General features: G+C 42.7%; 1 pseudogene; it reads left to right on the forward strand.

Annotated features, from left to right (window-relative positions):
- LOC135553796 (protein kinase C beta type-like) overlaps positions 1–25,000 on the forward strand; it is a 115,834-nt pseudogene that overhangs the window by 57,299 nt on the left and 33,535 nt on the right.

The following is a 25,000-nucleotide window of genomic DNA, read 5'->3' on the forward strand; positions in this document are numbered from 1 at the left end:
CTTTCTCTCTGACTCTCTCTCTCAATTCAATTCAATTTAAGGGGCTTTATTGTCATGGGAAACATGTGATTATGTTGCCAAGTGAAGTAGATAATAGTTTGACAATAAACAGAAGGGAAATAAACATTCCACTCACTATTATTGGCTGTGTTCAGGGTTGTAACAATGTGCAAGTAGTTGAAGTATGAAAGATAAATTAAAACTAAGAAGATAAAGATAGGTTGTATTTACAATGGGCTCTCTCTCTCTCTCTCTCTCTCTCTCTCTCTCTCTGTCTCTCTCTGTCTCTCTCTCTCTCTCTCTCTCTCCATCTCTCTCTCTGTCTCTCTCTCTCTCTCTGTCTCTCTCTCTCTCTCCCTCAATCTCTCTCTCTCTCTCTCTCTCTCTCTCTCTCTCTCTCTCTCTCTCTCTCTCTCTCTCTCTCTCTCTCAATCTCTCTCTCTCTCTCTCTCTCTCCATCTCAATTCAATTCAATTCAAGGGGCTTTATTGGCATGGGAAACATGTGTTAACATTGCCAAAGCAAAGGTAGATAATATACAAAAGTGAAATAAACAATACAAATTAACAGTAAACATTACACATACAGTTCTTCACTGGTTGCCCTTTTCTCGTGGCAACAGGTCACACATCTTGCTGCTCTGATGGTACACTGTGGAATTTCACCCAGGAGATATGGGAGATATCAAAACTGGGTTTGTTTTCAAATTCTTTGTGGATCTGTGTAATCTGAAAATATGTGTCTCTAATATGGTCATACAATTGGCAGGAGGTTAGGAAGTGCAGCTCAGTTTCCACCTCATTTTGTGGCAGTGAGCACATAGCCTATCTTCTCTTGAGAGCCATGTCTGCCTACGGCTCCTTTCTCAATAGCAAGGCTATGCTCACTGAGTCTGTACATAGTCAAAGCTTTCCTTAATTTTGGGTAAGTCACAGTGGTCAGGTATTCTGCCGCTGTGTACTCTCTGTTTAGGGCCAAATAGCATTCTAGTTTGCTCTGTTTTTTAATTCTTTCCAATGTGTCAAGTAATTATCTTTTTGTTTCCTCATGATTTGGTTGGGTCTAATCGTGTTGCTGTCCTGGGGCTCTGTAGGGTGTGTTTGTGTTTGTGAACAGAGCCCCAGGACCAGCTTGCTTAAACTCTTCTCCAGGTTCATCTCTCTGTAGGTGATGGCTTTGTTATGGAAGGTTTATAATCGCTTCCTTTTAGGTGGTTATAGAATTAAACGTCTCTTTTCTGAATTTTGATAATTAGTGGGTATCGGCCTAATTCTGCTCTGCATGCATTATTTGGTGTTCTACGTTGTACACAAAGGATATTTTTGCAGAATTCTGCATGCAATTTGGTGTTTGTCCCATTTTGTGAAGTCTTGGTTGGTGAGCGGACCCCAGACCTCACAACCATAAAGGGCAATGTGCTCTATAACTGATTCAAGTATTTTTAGCCAAATCTTAATTGGTACGTTGAAATTTATGTTCCTTTTGATGGCATAGATTGCCTTTCTTGCCTTGTCTCTCATATCGTTCACAGCTTTGTGGAAGTTACCTGTTTTTACGCTGATGTTTAGGCCAAGGTATGTATAGTTTTTTGTGTGCTCAAGGGCAACAGTGTCTAGATGGAGTTTGTATTTGTGGTCCTGGCGACTGGACCTTTTTTGGAACACCATTATTTTGGTCTTAATGAGATTTACTGTCAGGGCCCAGGTCTGGCAGAATCTGTGCAGAAGATCTAGGTGCTGCTGTAGGCCCTCCTTGGTTGGTGACAGAAGCACCAGATCATCAGCAAACAGCTCTCTCTCCCCTCACCCTCTCCCTCTCTCTCTCTCTCTCCTTGGTTGGTGACAGGAGCGCCAGATCATCAGCAGACATTTGACTTCAGATTCTAGTAGGGTGAGGCCGGGTGCTGCAGACGTTTCTAGTGCCCGCGCCAATTCGATGATGTATATGTTGAAGAGGGTGGGGCTTAAGCTGCATCCCTGTCTCACCCCACAACCATGTGTCAATTTTAACCACACACTTGTTGTTTGTGTATATGGATTTTATCACGTTGTATGTTTTACGCCCAACACCACTTTCCATAGCAGACCCTCATGACAAATTGAGTCGAAGGCTTTTTTGAAATCAACGAAGCATGAGAAGACTTTGCCTTTGTTTTGGTTTGTTTGGTTGTCAATTAGGGTGTGCAGGGTGAATACATGGTCTGTTGTACGGTAATTTGGTAAAAAGCCAATTTGACATTTGCTCAGTACATTGTTTTCATTAAGGAAATGTACGAGTCTGCTGTTAATGATAATGCAGAGGATTTTCCCAAGGTTACTGTTGACCCATCTCTCTCTCTCTGTCTCTCTCTCTCTCTCTCTGTCTCTCTCTCTCTCTCTCAATCTCTCTCTCTCTCTCTCTCTCTCTCTCCATCTTTCTAGTGTGCTGTTTTGTTGTCCATAAGAGGTGCCATGAGTTCGTCACCTTCCAGTGCCCTGGTGCAGATAAGGGGCCTGATTCAGACGTGAGTATAAAACCCTCTGTGTGTGTCTCAGTCTGTGTGTGATTTCCTGGGTTGGTCAATTTGTGCCCATCCCCATCTCTGCCTTTTTGTTAGAGACCCACACATTCACTCACTCACACATACGCACACACACTACCTACCCTGGAGATACTCCTCTTCCACGAGTTCCCTTTAATGAGTTCCCTTTAATGAGTTCCCTTTAATGAGTTCCCTTTAATGAGTTCCCCTTTAATGAGTTCCCCTTTAATGAGTCCCCTTTAATGAGTTCCCTTTTCATGAGTTCCCCTTTAATGAGTTCCCTTTTCATGAGTTCCCCTTTAATGAGTTCCCCTTTCATGAGTTCCCCTTTCATGAGTTCCCTTTTAATGAGTTCCCTTTAATGAGTTCCCTTTTCATGAGTTCCCTTTAATGAGTTCCCCTTTAATGAGTTCCCTTTTCATGAGTTCCCCTTTCATGAGTTCCCCTTTAATGAGTTCCCTTTAATGAGTTCCCCTTTCATGAGTTCCCCTTTAATGAGTTCCCTTTAACGAGTTCCCTTTAATGAGTTCCCCTTTAATGAGTTCCCTTTTCATGAGTTCCCTTTTCATGAGTTCCCCTTTCATGAGTTCCCCTTTAATGAGTTCCCCTTTAATGAGTTCCCTTTAATGAGTTCCCCTTTCATGAGTTCCCTTTTCATGAGTTCCCTTTAATGAGTTCCCCTTTAATGAGTTCCCTTTTGAGTTCCCTTTTCATGAGTTCCCTTTTCATGAGTTCCTTTAATGAGTTCCCCTTTAATGAGTTCCTTTTCATGAGTTCCCTTTTCATTTCCCTTTTCATGAGTTCCCTTTTCATGAGTTCCCTTTAATGAGTCCCCTTTAATGAGTTCCCTTTTCATGAGTTCCCTTTTCATGAGTTCCCATGAGTTCCCTTTAATGAGTTCCCCTTTAATGAGTTCCCCTTTAATGAGTTCCCTTTAATGAGTTCCCTTTAATGAGTTCCCCTTTAATGAGTTCCCCTTTCATGAGTTCCCTTTTCATGAGTTCCCTTTTCATGAGTTCCCTTTTCATGAGTTCCCTTTAATGAGTTCCCCTTTAATGAGTTCCCTTTTCATGAGTTCCCTTTTCATGAGTTCCCTTTTCATGAGTTCCCTTTAATGAGTCCCCTTTAATGAGTTCCCTTTTCATGAGTTCCCTTTTCATGAGTTCCCTTTTCATGAGTTCCCTTTAATGAGTTCCCCTTTAATGAGTTCCCCTTTAATGAGTTCCCTTTAATGAGTTCCCTTTAATGAGTTCCCCTTTAATGAGTTCCCCTTTCATGAGTTCCCTTTTCATGAGTTCCCTTTTAATGAGTTCCCTTTTCATGAGTTCCCTTTAATGAGTTCCCCTTTAATGAGTTCCCCTTTAATGAGTTCCCTTTTAATGAGTTCCCCTTTCATGAGTTCCCTTTTCATGAGTTCCCCTTTAATGAGTTCCCCTTTAATGAGTTCCCCTTTAATGAGTTCCCTTTTCATGAGTTCCCTTTAATGAGTTCCCCTTTAATGAGTTCCCTTTAATGAGTTCCCTTTTAATGAGTTCCCCTTTCATGAGTTCCCTTTCATGAGTTCCTTTAATGAGTTCCCTTTAATGAGTTCCCTTTTCATGAGTTCCCTTTCATGAGTTCCCCTTTCATGAGTTCCTTTAATGAGTTCCCCTTTAATGAGTTCCCTTTAATGAGTTCCCTTTTCATGAGTTCCCCTTTAATGAGTTCCCCTTTTCATGAGTTCCCTTTTCATGAGTTCCCCTTTAATGAGTTCCCTTTAATGAGTTCCCCTTTCATGAGTTCCCCTTTAATGAGTTCCCCTTTAATGAGTTCCTTTTCATGAGTTCCCCTTTCATGAGTTCCTTTCATGAGTTCCCCTTTCATGAGTTCCCCTTTCATGAGTTCCCCTTTAATGAGTTCCCCTTTCATGAGTTTCCCTTTAATGAGTTCCCCTTTAATGAGTTCCCCTTTAATGAGTTCCCCTTTAATGAGTTCCCTTTTCATGAGTTCCCCTTTTCATGAGTTCCCCTTTAATGAGTTCCCTTTTCATGAGTTCCTCTTTAATGAGTTCCCCTTTAATGAGTTCCCCTTTAATGAGTTCCCTTTTCATGAGTTCCCCTTTCATGAGTTCCACTTCTCAGGAGTACCCTTCCCAGGAGAACCCTTCCCAGGAGTACCCTTCCTAGGAGAACCTTCCCAGGAGAACCCTTCCTAGGAGAACCCTTCTCAGGAGAACCCTTCCCAGGAGAACCCTTCCCAGGAGAACCCTTCTCAGGAGAACCCTTCCTAGGAGAACCCTTCCCAGGAGAACCCTTCCCAGGAGAACCCTTCTCAGGAGAACCCTTCCCAGGAGAACCCTTCCTAGGAGAACCCTTCTCAGGAGAACCCTTCCCAGGAGAACCCTTCCTAGGAGAACCCTTCTCAGGAGAACCCTTCCCAGGAGAACCCTTCCTAGGAGAACCCTTCTCAGGAGAACCCTTCTCAGGAGAACCCTTCCCAGGAGAACCCTTCCTAGGAGAACCCTTCCCAGGAGAACCCTTCCTAGGAGAACCCTTCCCAGGAGAACCCTTCCCAGGAGAACCCTTCTCAGGAGAACCCTTCCTAGGAGAACCCTTCCCAGGAGAACCCTTCCTAGGAGTACCCTTCTCAGGAGAACCCTTCCCAGGAGAACCCTTCCCAGGAGAACCTTCTCAGGAGAACCCTTCCCAGGAGTATTCCCAGGTTCCCAGGAGAACCACCTAGGGGAACCCTTCTCAGGAGAACCCTTCCCAGGAGAACCCTTCTCAGGAGAACCCTTCCCAGGAGTACCCTTCTCAGGAGAACCCTTCCCAGGAGAACCCTTCCTAGGAGAACCCTTCCCAGGAGTACCCTTCCCAGGAGAACCCTTCCCAGGAGAACCCTTCCTAGGAGAACCCTGGTCAGGAGAACCCTTCCCAGGAGAACCCTTCTCAGGAGAACCCTGTTGGAGAACCCTTCTCAGGAGAACCCTTCCCAGGAGTGGAGAACCCTTCCCAGGAGAACCCTTCCTAGGAGAACCCTTCTCAGGAGAACCCTTCCCAGGAGAACCCTTCCTAGGAGAACCCTTCTCAGGAGAACCCTTCCCAGCTTGGTATTCCCAGGCTCTGAACCACTGGGGGCTGGTAAAGGGGTTGAACCCTGATCTGTTGGGCCCGGAGTGCCCTTCAGCTTGGTATTCCCAGGTTCTGAACCACCGGGGGCTGGTAAAGGGGTTGAACCCTGATCTGTTGGGCCCGGAGTGTCTGCCCAGCTTGGTATTCCCTGGTTCTGAACCACTGGGGGCTGGTAAAGGGGTTGAGCCCTGATCTGCCTCCTTCAAATTGTCGTAGTTATTGGCCTCTACTGTCTTCAGATCCTGACAGGCTTTTCACATCTCTCTTGTGAGATCGGGGGCTAGAAGAGCTGACCATGTTGTCCAGTCCGATAATTCTCTCTCTCAAATTTCAAGAGATCATGGCCTCTGGGTCATCACCGTCAGTCCTTTTTAGTGACCTGACGAGCAGCTCCTTCAGCTGGTCCCCTTTGAGCTTCCAGGGAAAACCTTGTGAGGCTCGTCATTTGTCGTATGAGCAGGCCACGCCTTCTACCATTGGAGGTCTGTTGGCTGACTCCATGAAGATCTAGGAGTTGTCCAAGCATAGTTTTCCAAGTTTCCAACTCCGGGATTTGACACGGTTGCGAAAAAAAACAAGAATAAATGTGTGGGAAAAAAAGGTAGTGATTTACTCAGATTCCTGAATTCTCCACCGAATGTCAGGAAAAGTATTGGCTGTTCCCCAACTACACGAGCAACAATGAGAACATCACAACAGCACGAGTTTCACCTTTCAAGATGCTTTTAGTCTCTCTTCCTTTTAAGATTTTTCTTTAGTGTCTCTTGGAGTTTTTCAGTCCACAAAGACGTTCAGGTAAAAGAGAGAGGCGGCCATCTTGCATTGGCGTCAGTGTGGCTTCACTGGCAGAGTCCGTAACTCTCCTTCTGAGCAGTTCGTTGGAGAGAGTAGGCTGTGTCTACACAGGTGTGTTTCCTGAGTCAATTAAGCAATTATACATTTTACCTTTATTTAAACGAGGCAAGTCAGTTTAAAAACAAATTCTTACTTTAGAATGACGGCTTACCTAGGAACAGTGGGTTAACTGCCTTGTTCAGGGGGCAGAACGACAGATTTTTAAGTTGTCAGCTTGGTGATTCGATCCAGCAACCTTTCGGTTACAAGTCCAACGCTCTAACCGCTAGGCTACCTGCTCTAACCACTAGGCTACCTGCTCTAACCACTAGGCTACCTGCTCTAACCACTAGGCTACCTGCTCTAACCACTAGGCTACCTGTTCTAACCACTAGGCTACCTGCTCTAACCACTAGGCTACTTGCTCTAACCACGAGGCTACCTGCTCTAACCACTAGGCTACCTGCTCTAACCACTAGGCTACCTGCTCTAACCACTGGGCTACCTGCTCTAACCACTAGGCTTCCTGCTCTAACCACTAGGCTACATGCTCTAACCACTAGGCTTCCTGCTCTAACCACAAGGCTACCTGCCTCCTCTACCTTATTGAGACACTATGTTGGTGTTTCCTTTATTCTGGCAGTTACCTGGTGGCCCAACACCTTATTAAAACACTATGTTGAAGTTTCCTTTATTCTGGCAGTTACCTGGTGGCCCAACACCTTATTAAAACACTATGTTGGTGTTTCCTTTATTCTGGCAGTTACCTGGTGGCCCAACACCTTATTAAAACACTACGTTGAAGTTTCCTTTATTCTGGCAGTTACCTGGTGGTCTAACGCCTTATTGAGACACTATGTTCGTGTTTCCTTTATTCTGGCCGTTACCTGGTGACCCAACTCCTTATTAAGACACTATGTTAGTGTTTCCTTTATTCTGGCAGTTACCTGGTGACCCAACTCCTTATTAAGACACTATGTTGGTGTTTCCTTTATTCTGGCAGTTACCTGGTGGCCCAACGCCTTATTAAAACACCATGTTCGTGTTTCCTTTATTCTGGCAGTTACCCGGTGACTCAACGCCTTAAGACACTATGTTGGTGTTTCCTTTATTCTGGGAGTTACCTGTATATTAAAAGAGAAGGGTGGCGTTTCTATGTTATCTATAATAGAACTGGGTTAATGAGTCTTGTTACCGTTGGGATGGACAGATTATAACGGAACCTATGTGTGTCAGAACAGGAGAATTACCCTGAGACTATGTAGAGATAAACAATTCCCTCTGAGAACTGATCTAGAACCTGTTATTCTCCACTGAGAGCCTCACCTTCACCTCAGTGCTCAGAGATAACATCTGGCCCCGGACCTGTGACTCAGAGGAACAGTAACTACCCGTGATTATGTCTACTACTCCACTAGGACAATATGAACAATTAGGAGAAATTATATCACACTAATTATCGTGATAGCCTTATGAAAGGCACGGAGCGAGGAGGAAGAGAGAGATATGGTGAGAGAGAGATGGGGGGGAGAGAGAGGTAGAGGGACAGAGAGCGAGAGACAAAGATATGGGGAGAGTCAGAGATAGTGAGAGAGAGAGAGAGAGATGGGGATAGAGAGAGAGAGAGAGATATGGGGAGAGTCAGAGATAGTGAGAGAGAGATGGGGATAGAGTGAGAGAGAGAGATGGGGATAGAGAGAGAAGGAGAGAGAGGGGGAGATAATATGTGGCTAACAAGTGGGAGTATCCACATAGAGAGGTTTGGAAGTGTCTCTCTCTCTTTCTGTGTCTCTTTCTCTCTCTCTGTCATTCATACATGTCACAAATCATTATGTTATGATGGAGAGGTGGTGTATGCTGATTGGTTGTTGTCTTTCTGTTACCCGCGGCAACATCTCTCCCCCAAATTTGATTATATATTCTCCCTCTGCCCCTCCCCCCCATCAACGCCCACACACACACACACGCACACACACACACACACACACACACACACACACACACACACACACACACACACACACACACACACACACACACACACACACACACACACACACACACCGCACCCACTCAAAACCCAATCAAAGCACAACTCTCCCCCTCTGTCTTCCAGTCTTTCTCCTTTCTCCTCTCTCTCTCTCCCAATCGCTTTGATCTCTGTCTCTCTCTTTCTGTCTCTGTCTCTGTCTCTCTCTCTCTCTCTCTCTCTCCCTCCCTTTGTCTCTCTCTCTCTCTCCCTTTGTCTCTCTCTCTCTCCCTCTGTCTCTCTCTCTCTCTCTGTCTCTTTCAATATATCCCCCCATCTCTCTCTCTTGCTTTCAATCTCTCCATCTCTCTCCATATCTCTCTGTCTCTGTCTCTGTCTCTCTCTCTCTCTCTCTCTCTCTCTCTCTCTCCCCCTCTCTCTCTCTCTCTCTGTCTCTCTGTCTCTCTCTCTCTCTCTCTCCCCATCTCTCTCTCCCTGGCTATCAATCTATCCCCCCCATCTCTCTCTCTTGCTTTCAATCTCTCTCCCCATCTCTCTCTCTCTTTCAGTCTCCCCATCTCTCTCCATCTCTCTCCCTGGCTATCAATCTCTCCATCTCTCTCCATGTCTCTCTCTATTTCTCTCTCTGTCTCACAACCGGATGGTGATAGGGAGTCCCATAATGCAGAATTGTCCAAGTGTCTTCCGGGTTTGGGTTTAGGGTTGTCATTGTAAAATAAGAATATGTTCTTGACATACTTGCCTAGTTAATAAATAATTGTCAGTAGTCCCTCGACAGTGTATTCAGACATGAATTTGCTGATATATTGGACCAATATGTTCTGGTCTATTGTCCCTTCTTCTCTGTGAACTTTGTCAGTAGTCCCTCGACATTCAGAAAGTATTCAGACCTTTTTCCCACATTTTGTTACATTTTCTTATTCTAAAACAGATTTACATTTCATCAATCACACAATACTCCATAATGACATCACAATACTCCATAAAGCCATCACAATACTCCATAATGACATCACAATACCCCATAAAGACATCACAATACCCCATAATGACATCACAATACCCCATAATGACATCACAATACCCATAAAGACATCACAATACCCCATAATGACATCACAATACCCATTATGACATCACAATACCCCATAATGACATCACAATACCCCATAATGACATCACAATACCCATAATGACATCACAATACCCCATAATGACAAAGCAAAAACACGTTTTTAGAAATGTTTGCAAATGTATAGTAAAATAAAAAATCTTAAATATCACATTTACATAAGTATTCAGACCCTTTACTCAGTACTTTGTTGAAGCAGCTTTGGCAGGGATGACAGCCTCGAGTCTTCTTGGGTTTGATGCTACAAGCTTGGCACACCTGTATTTGGGGACTTTCTCCCATTCTTCTCTGCAGATCCTCTCAATCTCTGTCAAGTTGGATGGGAGCTTCGCTGCACAGCTATTTTTGGGCTCTGGCTGGGCCACTCAAGGACATTCAGAGACTTGTCCCGAAGCCACTCCTGCGTTGTCTTGGCTGTGTGCTTAGGGTCGTTGTCATGTTCTCCTGATCACCTACTGTCATCACCTCTCTATGTTGTTCTGGTCTGTTCTCCTGATCACCTACTGTCATCACCTCTCTATATTGTTCTGGTCTGTTCTCATGATCATCTACTGTCATCACCTCTCTATATTGTTCTGGTCTGTTCTCCCGATCATCTACTGTCATCACCTCTCTATGTTGTTCTGGTCTGTTCTCCCGATCATCTACTGTCATCACCTCTCTATATTGTTCTGGTCTGTTCTCCTGATCATCTACTGTCATCACCTCTCTATATTGTTCTGGTCTGTTCTCCTGATCATCTACTGTCATCACCTCTCTATATTGTTCTGGTCTGTTCTCCTGATCATCTACTGTCATCACCTCTTTATATTGTTCTGGTCTGTTCTCCTGATCATCTACTGTCATCACCTCTTTATATTGTTCTGGTCTGTTCTCCTGATCACCTACTGTCATCACCTCTTTATATTGTTCTGGTCTGTTCTCCTGATCATCTACTGTCATCACCTCTCTATGTTGTTCTGGTCTGTTCTCCTGATCATCTACTGTCATCACCTCTCTATGTTGTTCTGGTCTGTTCTCCTGATCATCAGTCATCTACTGTCATCACCTCTCTATGTTGTTCTGGTCTGTTCTCCTGATCATCTACTGTCATCACCTCTCTATGTTGTTCTGGTCTGTTCTCCTGATCATCTACTGTCATCACCTCTCTATATTGTTCTGGTCTGTTCTCCTGATCATCTACTGTCATCACCTCTCTATGTTGTTCTGGTCTGTTCTCCGGATCATCTACTGTCATCACCTCTTCATATTGTTCTGGTCTGTTCTCCTGATCATCAGTCATCTACTGTCATCACCTCTCTATATTGTTCTGGTCTGTTCTCCTGATCACCTACTGTCATCTACTGTCATCACCTCTCTATATTGTTCTGGTCTGTTCTCCTGATCATCTACTGTCATCACCTCTCTATGTTGTTCTGGTCTGTTCTCCAGATCATCTACTGTCATCACCTCTCTATATTGTTCTGGTCTGTTCTCCTGATCATCTACTGTCATCACCTCTCTATATTGTTCTGGTCTGTTCTCCTGATCATCTACTGTCATCACCTCTCTATATTGTTCTGGTCTGTTCTCCTGATCATCAATCATCTACTGTCATCACCTCTCTATATTGTTCTGGTCTGTTCTCCTGATCATCTACTGTCATCACCTCTCTATATTGTTCTGGTCTGTTCTCCTGATCATCAGTCATCTACTGTCATCACCTCTCTATGTTGTTCTGGTCTGTTCTCATGATCATCTACTGTCATCACCTCTCTATGTTGTTCTGGTCTGTTCTCCTGATCATCTACTGTCATCACCTCTCTATATTGTTCTGGTCTGTTCTCCTGATCATCTACTGTCATCACCTCTCTATATTGTTCTGGTCTGTTCTCCTGATCATCAGTCATCACCTCTCTATATTGTTCTGGTCTGTTCTCCTGGTCATCTACTGTCATCACCTCTCTATGTTGTTCTGGTCTGTTCTCCTGATCATCAGTCATCTACTGTCATCACCTCTCTATGTTGTTCTGGTCTGTTCTCCTGATCATCTACTGTCATCTACTGTCATCACCTCTCTATGTTGTTCTGGTCTGTTCTCCTGATCATCTACTGTCATCTACTGTCATCACCTCTCTATGTTGTTCTGGTCTGTTCTCCTGATCATCTACTGTCATCTACTGTCATCACCTCTCTATATTGTTCTGGTCTGTTCTCCTGATCATCTACTGTCATCACCTCTCTATATTGTTCTGGTCTGTTCTCCTGATCATCTACTGTCATCACCTCTCTATGTTGTTCTGGTCTGTTCTCCTGATCATCTACTGTCATCACCTCTCTATGTTGTTCTGGTCTGTTCTCCTGATCATCTACTGTCATCACCTCTCTATATTGTTCTGGTCTGTTCTCCTGATCATCAGTCATCACCTCTCTCTGTTGTTCTGGTCTGTTCTCCTGATCATCTACTGTCATCACCTCTCTATATTGTTCTGGTCTGTTCTCCTGATCACCTACTGTCATCACCTCTCTATGTTGTTCTGGTCTGTTCTCCTTATCATCTACTGTCATCACCTCTCTATGTTGTTCTGGTCTGTTCTCCTGATCATCTACTGTCATCACCTCTCTATATTGTTCTGGTCTGTTCTCCTGATCACCTACTGTCATCACCTCTCTATGTTGTTCTGGTCTGTTCTCCTTATCATCTACTGTCATCACCTCTCTATGTTGTTCTGGTCTGTTCTCCTGATCACCTACTGTCATCAACTGTCATCAAATCTCTATATTGTTCTGGTCTGTTCTCCGGATCACCTACTGTCATCACCTCTTTATATTGTTCTGGTCTGTTCTCCTTATCATCTACTGTCATCACCTCTCTATATTGTTCTGGTCTGTTCTCCTGATCATCTACTGTCATCACCTCTCTATATTGTTCTGGTCTGTTCTCCTGATCACCTACTGTCATCACCTCTCTATGTTGTTCTGGTCTGTTCTCCTGATCATCAGTCATCTACTGTCATCACCTCTCTATGTTGTTCTGGTCTGTTCTCCTGATCATCTACTGTCATCACCTCTCTATATTGTTCTGGTCTGTTCTCCTTATCATCAGTCATCTACTGTCATCACCTCTCTATATTGTTCTGGTCTGTTCTCCTGATCATCAGTCATCTACTGTCATCACCTCTCTATATTGTTCTGGTCTGTTCTCCTGATGATCTACTGTCATCACCTCTCTATATTGTTCTGGTCTGTTCTCCTGATCATCTACTGTCATCACCTCTCTATGTTGTTCTGGTCTGTTCTCCTGATCATCAGTCATCTACTGTCATCACCTCTCTATGTTGTTCTGGTCTGTTCTCCTGATCATCTACTGTCATCACCTCTCTATATTGTTCTGGTCTGTTCTCCTGATCATCTACTGTCATCACCTCTCTATATTGTTCTGGTCTGTTCTCCTGATCATCAGTCATCTACTGTCATCACCTCTCTATATTGTTCTGGTCTGTTCTCCTGATCATCTACTGTCATCACCTCTCTATATTGTTCTGGTCTGTTCTCCTTATCATCAGTCATCTACTGTCATCACCTCTCTATATTGTTCTGGTCTGTTCTCCTGATCATCAGTCATCTACTGTCATCACCTCTCTATATTGTTCTGGTCTGTTCTCCTGATCATCTACTGTCATCACCTCTCTATGTTTTTCTGGTCTGTTCTCCTGATCATCAGTCATCTACTGTCATCACCTCTCTATATTGTTCTGGTCTGTTCTCCTGATCATCTACTGTCATCACCCCTCTATGTTGTTCTGGTCTGTTCTCCTGATCATCTACTGTCATCACCTCTCTATGTTGTTCTGGTCTGTTCTCCTGATCATCTACTGTCATCACCTCTCTATATTGTTCTGGTCTGTTCTCCTGATCATCTACTGTCATCACCTCTCTATATTGTTCTGGTCTGTTCTACTGATCATCTACTGTCATCACCTCTCTATATTGTTCTGGTCTGTTCTCCTGATCATCAGTCATCTACTGTCATCACCTCTCTATGTTGTTCTGGTCTGTTCTCCTGATCATCTACTGTCATCACCTCTCTATGTTGTTCTGGTCTGTTCTCCTGATCATCTACTGTCATCACCTCTCTATATTGTTCTGGTCTGTTCTCCTGATCATCTACTGTCATCACCTCTCTATGTTGTTCTGGTCTGTTCTCCTGATCATCTACTGTCATCACCTCTCTATATTGTTCTGGTCTGTTCTACTGATCATCTACTGTCATCACCTCTCTATATTGTTCTGGTCTGTTCTCCTGATCATCTACTGTCATCTACTGTCATCACCTCTTTATATTGTTCTGGTCTGTTCTCCTGATCACCTACTGTCATCACCTCTCTATGTTGTTCTGGTCTGTTCTCCTGATCATCTACTGTCATCTACTGTCATCACCTCTCTATATTGTTCTGGTCTGTTCTCCTGATCATCTACTGTCATCACCTCTCTATATTGTTCTGGTCTGTTCTCCTGATCACCTACTGTCATCTACTGTCATCACCTCTCTATATTGTTCTGGTCTGTTCTCCTGATCATCAGTCATCTACTGTCATCACCTCTCTATGTTGTTCTGGTCTGTTCTTATGATCATCTACTGTCATCACCTCTCTATATTGTTCTGGTCTGTTCTCCTAGTCATCTACTGTCATCACCTCTTTATATTGTTCTGGTCTGTTCTCCTGATCATCTACTGTCATCTACTGTCATCACCTCTCTATATTGTTCTGGTCTGTTCTCCTAGTCATCTACTGTCATCACCTCTCTATATTGTTCTGGTCTGTTCTCATGATCATCTACTGTCATCAACTCTCTATATTGTTCTGGTCTGTTCTCATGATCATCTACTGTCATCACCTCTCTATATTGTTCTGGTCTGTTCTCCTGATCATCAGTCATCTACTGTCATCACCTCTTTATATTGTTCTGGTCTGTTCTCCTTATCATCAGTCATCTACTGTCATCACCTCTCTATATTGTTCTGGTCTGTTCTCCTGATCATCTACTGTCATCACCTCTCTATATTGTTCTGGTCTGTTCTCCTGATCACCTACTGTCATCACCTCTCTATGTTGTTCTGGTCTGTTCTCCTGATCATCAGTCATCTACTGTCATCACCTCTCTATATTGTTCTGGTCTGTTCTCCTGATCATCTACTGTCATCACCTCTCTATATTGTTCTGGTCTGTTCTCCTGATCATCTACTGTCATCACCTCTCTATATTGTTCTGGTCTGTTCTCCTTATCATCTACTGTCATCACCTCTCTATGTTGTTCTGGTCTGTTCTCCTGATCATCTACTGTCATCACCTCTCTATGTTGTTCTGGTCTGTTCTCCTGATCATCAGTCATCTACTGTCATCACCTCTCTATATTGTTCTGGTCTGTTCTCCTGATCATCTACTGTCATCACCTCTCTATATTGTTCTGGTCTGTTCTCCTGATCATCAGTCATCTACTGTCATCACCTCTCTATATTGTTCTGGTCTGTTCTCCTGATCATCTACTGTCATCACCTCTCTATATTGTTCTGGTCTGTTCTCCTGATCATCTACTGTCATCACCTCTCTATATTGTTCTGGTCTGTTCTACTGATCATCTACTGTCATCACCTCTCTATATTGTTCTGGTCTGTTCTCCTGATCATCTACTGTCATCACCTCTCTATATTGTTCTGGTCTGTTCTCCTGATCATCTACTGTCATCACCTCTCTATATTGTTCTGGTCTGTTCTCCTGATCATCTACTGTCATCACCTCTCTATATTGTTCTGGTCTGTTCTCCTGATCATCTACTGTCATCACCTCTTTATATTGTTCTGGTCTGTTCTCCGGATCATCTACTGTCATCACCTCTCTATATTGTTCTGGTCTGTTCTACTGATCATCTACTGTCATCACCTCTCTATGTTGTTCTGGTCTGTTCTCCTGATCATCTACTGTCATCACCTCTCTATATTGTTCTGGTCTGTTCTCCTGATCATCAGTCATCTACTGTCATCACCTCTCTATATTGTTCTGGTCTGTTCTCCTGATCATCTACTGTCATCACCTCTCTATATTGTTCTGGTCTGTTCTCCTGATCATCTACTGTCATCACCTCTCTATATTGTTCTGGTCTGTTCTCCTGATCATCTACTGTCATCACCTCTCTATATTGTTCTGGTCTGTTCTCCTGATCATCTACTGTCATCACCTCTCTATGTTGTTCTGGTCTGTTCTCCTGATCATCTACTGTCATCACCTCTCTATATTGTTCTGGTCTGTTCTCCTGATCATCAGTCATCTACTGTCATCACCTCTCTATATTGTTCTGGTCTGTTCTCCTGATCATCAGTCATCTACTGTCATCACCTCTCTATATTGTTCTGGTGAAGAGAAAAGAGCGTCAGAAAAGGTTGTATCGTCCTTGAGAAAAAGTGTTCACACACAAACAGAAACACAGATGTCTGTAGGTTTAAAACCCTGATAATGCAACAGCCTTTGGGAGACGTAATATAATGTATCTAGTATCATTCCCGAATTTGCAACAGATTTAGTTTTGTATGGACAACTGTGTATGTTTGTGTTGTTGAGTTTTATGTGTCAGCCTTGTGTAAAGTTCACCGATCTGCAGGGAGTCATCATCATATCAGGGAGTACAGGTGACAGGTGGGTTTGGGAAAGGGTTAATTATCGGCCGCAGTAGGGTGGAGCAATCTAACGGTTTGCATCGTCTATCGACTATGTTTGACAGCCGTTGTCGACGGCATTGTGATGTCACAAACGGTGTCTTAATTGAATATTTGAACTTGACTCTCAGCGTTGGAGAGCGCTACTACAACGACGAGGCGCAGCGAGCACAAAGCAGTTCGACATGCCAAATGTCCTATTCCCTAATTGCCATAGCCTAAATCAGGGCTGTCCACACCTCTTCCTGGATATCTACTGTCCTGTAGGTTTACAGTCCAACCCTCTTCCTGGAGATCTACCGTCCTGTAGGTTTACAGTCCAACCCTCTTCCTGGAGATCTACTGTCCTGTGGGTTTTCAGTCCAACCCTCTTCCTGGAGATCTACTGTCCAGTAGGTTTTCAGTCCAACCCTCTTCCTGGAGATCTACCGTCCTGTAGGTCATCAGTCCAACCCTCTTCCTGGAGATCTACTGTCCTGTAGGTTTTCAGTCCAACCCTCTTCCTGGAGATCTACTGTCCTGTAGGTTTTCAGTCCAACCCTCTTCCTGGAGATCTACTGTCCTGTAGGTTTTCAGTCCAACCCTCTTCCTGGAGATCTACTGTCCTGTAGGTTTTCAGTCCAACCCTCTTCCTGGAGATCTACTGTCCTGTAGGTTTTCAGTCCAACCCTCTTCCTGGAGATCTACTGTCCTGTAGGTTTTCAGTCCAACCCTCTTCCTGGAGATCTACTGTCCTGTAGGTTTACAGTCCAACCCTCTTCCTGGAGATCTACTGTCCTGTAGGTTTTCAGTCCATGTCGAACCCACTGTTCCTAGGCCGTCATTGAAAATGAGGGGCAGAACGACAGATTTTTACTTGTCAGCTCGGGGATTTGAACTTGCAACCTTCCGGTCACTAGTCCAACACTCAAACCACTAGGCTGCTAGGGACCTGAGGAGTAAACACAAGTTTAAGGTCCATACCTACTCCAGACTCTTTTTCTCTCTCTCTCTCTCTCTCTCTCTCTCTCTCTCTCTCTCTCTCCTCCCTCTCCCTCTCCCTCTCCCTCTCTCTCTCCAGGACCCGAGGAGTAAACACAGGTTTAAGGTCCATACCTACTCCAGCCCTACGTTCTGTGACCACTGTGGATCCCTACTCTACGGGCTGCTACACCAGGGCATGAGATGTGACCGTACGTCTTCTTCCCTCATGTCTTTCCTCTGTCTCTCTCTCTCTCTCTGTCTATCTCTGATATGTCTCTCTCTACATCTCTCATCTCTTTCTTCCTCCTCCTTCTCTCTCCGTCTCTATCGCTCTCTGTCTATCTGTCTCTCATATGTCTCTCTACATCTCTCATCTCTTTCCTCCTCCTCCTCCTCCATCTCTCTATCTCTGATATGTCCCTCTACATCTCTCATCTCTTTCCTCCTCCATCTCTCTATCTCTGATATGTCTCTCTACATCACTCATCTCTTTCCTCTTCATCTCTGTCTCTGTCTCTCTTTCTCTCTCTCCTATTATCTAATAGTTATGGCTGCATAAACTGCCTCTGTAAAATTAACACTAGGATCTCATATCCGTGTGTGTGTGTGTATGTGTGTGTGTGTGTGTGTGTGTGTGTGTGTGTGTGTATTTCTCTCTAGATTGTATGATGAACATCCACAAGCGGTGTGTGGCCAACGTTCCCAGTCTGTGTGGAACGGACCACACTGAGAGGAGAGGACGCATCCAGATCACAGCAGATATCAAGGACAACAAACTCACCGTCACCAGTCAGTACACACACACACACACACACACACACACACACACACACACACACACACACACACACACACACACACACACACACACGCACAGGGACACACTGAGAGGAGAGGACGCATCCAGATCACAGCAGATATCAAGGACAACAAACTCACCGTCACCAGTCAGTACACACACACACACACACACACACACACACACAGGGACACACTGAGAGGAGAGGACGCATCCAGATCACAGCAGATATCAAGGACAACAAACTCACCATCACCAGTCAGTACACACACACACACACACACACACACACACATATACACATACATATACACACATTCACACACGCGAAACGCACACAAACGGACAGACAGACAGACGCAGTAGAAGGTGTAGGCGGTTGTGACTCAAGGTTGAGTCGGTGTGTATGTTTCTGTTTTCATTAGTTTACTTCAACACTGGAACACACACACCAACAAGGGTTTTATAAGACAGCTCTTTTGTGTTGTATAAGTGCAGCAGCTGCAGCAGTAGAATAAAGACAGGGACAGATATTCTAGATAAAGACAGGGACAGATATTCTAGATAAAGACAGGAACAGATATTCTAGATAAAGACAGGGACAGATATTCTAGATAAAGACAGGAACAGATATTCTAGATAAAGACAGGGACAGATATTCTAGATAAATAGAGGGACAGATATTCTAGATAAAGATATTATAGATAAAGAGAGGGACAGATATTCTAGATAAAGATATTCTAGATAAAGAGAGGGACAGATATTCTAGATAAAAATATTATTGATAAAGACAGGGACAGATATTCTAGATAAAGATATTCTAGATAAAGACAGGGACAGATATTCTAGATAAAAATATTCTAGATAAAGACAGGGACAGATATTCTAGATAAAGACAGGGACAGATATTCTAGATAAAGAGAGGGACAGATATTCTAGATAAAGATATTCTAGATAAAGAGAGGCACATATATTCTAGATAAAGATATTCTAGATAAAGACAGGGACAGATATTCTAGATAAAGACAGGGGCAGATACTCTAGATAAAGATATTCTAGATAAAGACAGGAACAGATATTCTAGATAAAGACATGGACAGATATTCTAGATAAAGACAGGGGCAGATATTCTAGATAAAGACAGGGGCAGATACTCTAGATAAAGATATTCTAGATAAAGACAGGGACAGATATTCTAGATAAAGACAGGGACAGATATTCTAGATAAAGACATGTCAGGACCCGGTTACGAACCTGGGTCTCCGGAGTGAGAAACAGTCACTTAACCAACTGAGCCACGAATAGACAGCAGAACCCAGAAGATGAGGCAGACACAGCAGTACTTAAGACGGTGTATTTAATAAAGAAAAAATCCTAAAATGCAAAAAATGGCAAATCCAAAAGGTGGTAGGAAAAACACAAAAAGACCTCAAAAGAAACTCACCAAAAAATAAACAAAAACAAAAAACAGAATACCACAAGAACTTCACCCGGAATCGACAAGAGTACACAGAACACTAGGGCAGGGTGCTAACATACAAACACAGAGCACAGAACTGAGGGAAACAAAGGGTTTAAATACAATCAGGGGAAACGAGACACAGGTGCAAATAATAATGGGGATCAAGGGAAAAACATAGGGACAAAAAGCACAATGGGGACATCTACTGACCAAAACCCGGAACAACCCTGGCCAAATCCTGACAAGACAGTTACGGATATTCTAGATAATGATATTCTAGATAAAGAGAGGGACAGATATTCTAGATAAAGATATTCTAGATAAAGACAGGGACAGATATTCTAGATAAAGACAGGGACAGATATTCTAGATAAAGACAGGGGCAGATACTCTAGATAAAGATATTCTAGATAAAGATAGGGACAGATATTCTAGATAAAGATATTCTAGATAAAGAGAGGGACAGATATTCTAGATAAAGACAGGGACAGATATTCTAGATAAAGACAGTTACGGATATTCTAGATAATGATATTCTAGATAAAGAGAGGGACAGATATTCTAGATAAAGATATTCTAGATAAAGACAGTGACAGATATTCTAGATAAAGAGAGGGACAGATATTCTAGAAAAAGAGAGGGACAGATATTCAAGATAAAGATATTCTAGATAAAGACAGGGACAGATATTATAGATAAAGACCTGTACAGATATTTATATTGGTCCAGACGGTCAGATGGAGATGAAGGCCTTGTTTCTATTGGACCAGACGGTCACATGGAGATGAACGCCTTGTTTCTATTGGACCAGACGGTCACATGGAGATGAAGGCCTTGTTTCTATTGGTCCAGACGGTCAGATGGAGATGAAGGCCTTGTTTCTATTGGAACAGACAGTCACATGGAGATGAGGGACTTGTTTCTATTGGACAAGACCTTATTTCTCATAATAACTTCCTTCCTTCTATTCTGCCAGGACCCATTACATAGCTAGCACCTATTAACTAATGACTGATCTGACAGCTCTTAATAATGGCCCATTCCATAGCTAGCACCTATTAACCAATGACTGATCTGACAGCTCTTAATAATGGCCCATTACATAGCTAGCACCTATTAACTAATGACTGATCTGCCAGCTCTTAATAATGGCCCATTACATAGCTAGCACCTATTAACTAATGACTGATCTGACAGCTCTTAATAATGGCCCATTACATAGCTAGCACCTATTAACTAATGACTGATCTGACAGCTCTTAATAATGGCCCATTACATAGCTAGCACCTATTAACTAATGACTGATCTGACAGCTCTTAATAATGGCCCATTACATAGCTAGCACCTATTAACCATTGACTGATCTGCCAGCTCTTAATAATGGCCCATTAGATAGCTAGCACCTATTAACTAATGACTGATCTGACAGCTCTTAATAATGGCCCATTACATAGCTAGCACCTATTAACTAATGACTGATCTGACAGCTCTTAATAATGGCCCATTACATAGCTAGCACCTATTAACCAATGACTGATCTGCCAGCTCTTAATAATGGCCCATTACATAGCTAGCACCTATTAACTAATGACTGATCTGACCGCTCTTAATAATGGCCCATTACATAGCTAGCACCTATTAACTAATGACTGATCTGACAGCTCTTAATAATGGCCCATTACATAGCTAGCACCTATTAACTAATGACTGATCTGACAGCTCTTAATAATGGCCCATTACATAGCTAGCACCTATTAACCATTGACTGATCTGCCAGCTCTTAATAATGGCCCATTACATAGCTAGCACCTATTAACTAATGACTGATCTGACAGCTCTTAATAATGGCCCATTACATAGCTAGCACCTATTAACTAATGACTGATCTGACAGCTCTTAATAATGGCCCATTACATAGCTAGCACCTATTAACTAATGACTGATCTGACAGCTCTTAATAATGGCCCATTACATAGCTAGCACCTATTCAGTCAGGTTGCATCATTCATTCCACAAGGAAAGGAGGGATAAAGGAAGGATGGAAGGATGGTGAAGGTGTTTGAACAGGGAAGGAAGGAAGGAAGGATGGTGAAGGTGTTTGAATAGTGAAGGAAGGAAGGGAGGATGGTAAAGGAGTTTGAATAGTGAAGGAAGGATGGAAGGATGGTGAAGGTGTTTGAACAGGGAAGGAAGGATGGATGGTGAAGGTGTTTGAACAGGGAAGGAAGGATGGTGAAGGTGTTTGAACAGGGAAGGAAGGAAGGAAGGATGGTGAAGGTGTTTGAACAGGGAAGGAAGGAAGGATGGTGAAGGTGTTTGAACAGGGAAGGATGGATGGTGAAGGTGTTTGAACAGGGAAGGATGGATGGTGAAGGTGTTTGAACAGGGAAGGAAGGATGGTGAAGGTGTTTGAACAGGGAAGGAAGGAAGGTGAAGGTGTTTGAACAGGGAAGGAGGATGGTGAAGGTGTTTGAACAGGGATGGAAGGAAGGTGAAGGTGTTTGAACAGGGAAGGAGGATGGTGAAGGTGTTTGAACAGGGAAGGAAGGAAGGAAGGATGGTGAAGGTGTTTGAACAGGGAAGGAAGGATGGTGAAGGTGTTTGAACAGGGAAGGAGGATGGTGAAGGTGTTTGAACAGGGATGGAAGGATGGTGAAGGTGTTTGAACAGGGAAGGAAGGCTGGAAGGTAGATGTGTTGAGCAGGGCCCAAACCTGAGAATGCTGCTTTTGGATCAGATCATCCGATGTGTAGTGTGTCTCCATCTGCTGGTGAAAATAGAACACTGCAGGTCAGACTGAGATGTACATCACATCACATGTTATTGGTCACATTCACATGGTTAGCAGATGTTAATGCGAGTGTAGCGAAATGCTTGTGTTTCTAACTCCGACCGTGCAGTAATATCTAACAATTTCACAACAACAACCATAAATCTAAGTAAAGGAATGGAATTTAGAATATATAAATATGTGGAATAGCAATGTCTGAGCAGCATAGACTAAGATACAGTAGATGGTATAGAATACAGTATATACATATGAGATGAGTAATACATAGACTAAGATACAGTAGAATAGTATAGAATACAGTATATACATATGAGATGAGTAATACATAGACTAAGATACAGTAGAATAGTATAGAATACAGTATATACATATGAGATGAGTAATACATAGACTAAGATACAGTAGATGGTATAGAATACAGTATATACATATGAGATGAGTAGCACATAGACTAAGATACAGTAGAATAGTATAGAATACAGTATCTACATATGAGATGAGTAATACATAGACTAAGATACAGTAGAATAGTATAGAATACAGTATATACATATGAGATGAGTAGTACATAGACTAAGATACAGTAGAATAGTATAGAATACAGTATATACATATGAGATGAGTAATACATAGACTAAGATACAGTAGAATAGTATAGAATACAGTATATACATATGAGATGAGTAGTACATAGACTAAGATACAGTAGAATAGTGTAGAATACAGTATATACATATGAGATGAGTAGCACATAGACTAAGATACAGTAGAATAGTATAGAATACAGTATCTACATATGAGATGAGTAATACATAGACTAAGATACAGTAGAATAGTATAGAATACAGTATATACATATGAGATGAGTAATACATAGACTAAGATACAGTAGAATAGTATAGAATACAATATATACATAGACTAAGATACAGTAGAATAGTATAGAATACAGTATACACATATGCGATGAGTAATACATAGACTAAGATACAGTAGAATAGTATAGAATACAGTATATACATATGAGATGAGTAATACATAGACTAAGATACAGTAGAATAGTATAGAATACAATATATACATAGACTAAGATACAGTAGAATAGTATAGAATACAGTATGTACATATGAGATGAGTAATACATAGACTAAGATACAGTAGAATAGTATAGAATACAGTATATACATATGAGATGAGTAATGTAGGGTATGTAAACATTATATTATTACATTATTAAAGTGGCCAGTGAATTCAAGTCTGTGTATATTGGCAGCAACCTCTATGTGCTAGTGATCAAATCAAATTTTATTGGTCACATACACATGGTTAGCAGATGTTAATGCGAGTGTAGCGAAATTCTTGTGCTTCTAGTTCCGACAATGCAGTAATAACCAACAAGTAATCTAACCTAATAATTTCACAACAATGACCTTATACACACAAGTGTAAAGGAATGAATAAGAATATGTACATAAAAAAATATATGAATGAGTGATGGTACAGAACAGCATTTGCAAGATGCAGGAGATGGTATAGAGTACAGTATATACATATGAGATGAGTAATGTAGGGTATGTGCACATTTAACAGTCTGATGGCCTTGAGATAGAAACTGTTTTTCAGTCTCTCGGGTCCCTGCTTTGATGCACCTGTACTGACCTCGCCTTCTGGATGATAGCGGGGTGAACAGGCAGTGGCTCGGGTGGTAGATGTCCTTGATGATCTTTATGGCCTTCCTGTGACATCGGGTGGTGTAGGTGTCCTGGAGGGCAGGCAGTGTGCCCCCGGTGATGCGTTGGGCAGACCTCACTACCCTCTGGAGAGCCTTGTGGTTGAGGGCAGTGCAGTTGCCATACCAGGCTGTGGTACAGCCCAACAGGATGCTCTCAATTGTGCATCTGTAAAAGTTTGTGAGGGTTTTAGGTGCCAAGCCCAATTTTAAGGTGCCAAGCCCAATTTCTCCTGAGGTTGAAGAGCCACTGTTGCGCCTTCTTCACCACACTGTCTGTGTGGGTGAACCATTTCAGCTTGTCAGTGATGTGTACGCCGAGGAACTTGAAGCTTTCCACCTTCTCCACTGCTGTCCCGTTGATGTGGGGAGTGCTCCCTCTGCAGTTTTCTGAAGTCCAAAATCATCTCCTTTCATCTCCAGTATCTCAATACTTGCTAGTATTGTGGCAAGGAAACAAAATACAAAGTGGATTCAACTTCTTTATTAAGGAAAACAGCCCAAATGTTGGAAACAAACATTATTTTTTGAATTTTGAATTTGAAAGAAAAGCATTTCACTGTACTTGTACATTTGACATTAAAACTTGAATCTAGAAATGACTGTTCTGTCCACATGGGGGCAGTGTTGTACCATCATCGGCTTGTTTTAACATAGTAGAACAAGTACAGATGCAGGAGCTTTATTTGAGCCAGTTTGCTACAGCAAGGAAAATAATCCTGCAGCAAAAGGAAATGTGAATTATTATGTGGATTGAATTTAATAAAACAATAATTGTAGGTGGTTGATACAGGGGGGAAATCCACACTTCAGAAGCCGTTTTAATAAACCAACGACATGTTTAACATGTCCTCCAGATCTCCTGCAAACAGGGCGATCAAATGAAGATCTGACACCTGTAGTAACGCTGCCTGTTAGAATGTCCGCTAGTATAAATCTCTTTCTGTTGGATAAAGAACCGCGGTCATATTCATTTGA

Source organism: Oncorhynchus masou, chromosome 14 (assembly GCF_036934945.1).
Source record: "Oncorhynchus masou masou isolate Uvic2021 chromosome 14, UVic_Omas_1.1, whole genome shotgun sequence".
Taxonomy (NCBI): domain Eukaryota; kingdom Metazoa; phylum Chordata; class Actinopteri; order Salmoniformes; family Salmonidae; genus Oncorhynchus; species Oncorhynchus masou.